Source organism: Manihot esculenta, unplaced genomic scaffold, assembly GCF_001659605.2.
Source record: "Manihot esculenta cultivar AM560-2 unplaced genomic scaffold, M.esculenta_v8 Scaffold64, whole genome shotgun sequence".
NCBI classification, from domain to species: domain Eukaryota; kingdom Viridiplantae; phylum Streptophyta; class Magnoliopsida; order Malpighiales; family Euphorbiaceae; genus Manihot; species Manihot esculenta.
In genome coordinates this window covers 95,001-97,500 of record NW_025215481.1, presented here as the reverse complement: position 1 = coordinate 97,500, position 2,500 = coordinate 95,001, and positions in this window count along the sequence as shown.

Genomic DNA, 2,500 nt, shown 5'->3' with positions numbered 1-2,500 from the left:
AACCAAAGAAACTCGCCGTACAATACTTCAACATATGCCTCGACAGCTCATGCGTCGGTTCGGAGAAACAGGTGGCATGAAACGCCACGCCCTCACCTAAGCAATCGCACGTGTTGACAAAGTAGAAGCACCAGGCTCATCCCCAAAGCCTAAGCAAAAGCAACCACCACAGTGGGACACATCGGCACGAGCAACAGTGCGCCACCGCAACCAAAGGAAATTGCCATTCTGCCGCAGCATGTGCCTCAACGCCACTCGCACATAGGATTGAGCACGGCATTATATCACCACGCCCTCCCCCAAGCACTCGCAACGCCTTGACAAAAGCATTAGCACCAAGCTCATCCCCCCAGCCTAGGTATTGCAAAACCACAACAGCCCCGACGTCCATCCACGACCCCGAGGAACGTAACACCCCACCAAGCAGCAGGCCTACACCACCAAGGACACAAACTAAGACAGGTTGCATCGCACGTCCGCCTGTGTTCAGAGTGCGGCATCCACACCTTGAACCGGCTTCCATTTGACACCCCCCGGCAAAGCCTTCGACCCCAATAGCTTCAGCCCTGTCGCCAGACCCAAACGCCTCAAAAGTCTATGCCACCAGGAACTCACACCATGCCCATTGCATCGCATTTCCGCCAGCACGTTGACCCAAGCACGGCACTAGAATGCCACACCGAAGCCTTGCACAAGCATCCAATTGATACTCCAAGCATGGGGATCGGCCCCAATAGCACTGAGTTCGTCGTCGGAGTTGAGGTACTGACCGCCGAGTTGGATGGAAATATTAGCACAACAAAATCCCGAAGCCCAGTGCATCACCTGGAAACTCGCACATCGGCACGAGCACAACACACAAATGCCATGCCCACACCTTGCACCAGCGTCCATTTAACACGCCCAAGCATTGGGATAAACCACCGGATCATTTCCTTGAACTGTCACCAATGGCCCTGGAATGGGCCCCACCGGGCCCGGGATGGGCCCCACCGGGTCCACCACGCCCGAGAATTTTTTTCGATGTTGAATCGAGAGGTAGAGGTGGAGAGGGGGCTAACAAGCTTATTCGCATGCTATACCGATGCCCACATATGGCCTAGCGCATGCCCAGGCCCCGGCCTTGCTGGCCCCCCCAGGGGGGTGACTACCCACACCCCCCTAAAGAGCCTTAGGAACAAGTTGGGCTGTGGCAGGAGGAAACATCACAATGTCTGAGGTGACACACCCCCCCTAAAAAATTCAATTTTACGTATTTTGACCTGATTTTTTGCAGATACCTTTATAAAAATGTAATCTAATTTTACAAAAATTTTGAAAATTTTTTATCAAGTCTAGGTATTTTTTTTATTTTTTAAGTGTTAAAAATTCAAAAAATCATAAAAAATAGAAAACCCGTCAGAAAATCACCAAATTTTTTGTGGAACCTTAGAAAAATATTATAAATTTATTTGAGTTGTTATTTGGTGATTTTCTTAAACTTTGCACGGAGACATGACAATGCATGGGGTGACATGACAATACATGAGGTGACATGACAATGTTTGAAGTGACACACCCCCTAAAAAATTCAATTTAGGTATTTTGACCTGATATTTTGCAGATATATTTAGAAGAATATAATCTAATTTTACAAAAATTTTGAAATTTTTTATCCAGTCTAGGTATTTTTTTTTATTTTTTAAGTGTTAAAAATTCAGAAAATCATAAAAAAAACATAACTCGTCAGAAAATCACCAAATTTTGTGTGGCACCTTAGAAAAATATAACAAAGTTAATTGAGTTGTCATTTGGTGATTTTTTAAAACTTTTCAAAGAGAATTGGCTTGTGTCACAATTCTTGCCAATTTTGGGCATGCATGGTGGCTATAGGAAAAGTAAATGGAGGAGATAGTGCTCTTGATCTCACAACATATTGTTTCGTGTTCTTTTTGCAATGTGAGATAAAATAGATAAAAACTCATAGAGGTTGCAATAATTGGTTCATAGTCTCAATGAGTAAGAGAGAATCACTCCATAGATTTTCATTGCCTATGCGATGATGGCAAGTGTGCGTCCAAGCATGTGAGCCAACCATTGCAAAATGTTGGTCAATATTTTTTCTCGTGTGTTGAAAGATATTGTCATTGTATAAGTATTCAAGCTTGAGCTTGTTCAGTACAGAAAACAATGGCACGCTTTGCTCGTTGAAGTGTACAATTAATTGACTGCGTGAACCTCTTTTGGCTGGTGGTTGGCCAACGGGATATACTTGTTTACCAATGCTAACCTCATTTTGCAAAACATGTGCAAATAGCATCAACCCCAACGTTGCACCACGGGCTCATTGGGGAGCAATGGGCACAGCAGGAGGGAGCCACGGGCCAATTGGCTGCCACTGGGCGTGGGAGCAATTCGCTACGGGCCCGGTGGCGCCTTCCTGAGCACAGTTTCCCGTGCAGCAGCAAGGCGCCACGGGCCCGTAGGCGCCTTCCTGAGCACAGTTTCCCGTGCAGCAGCA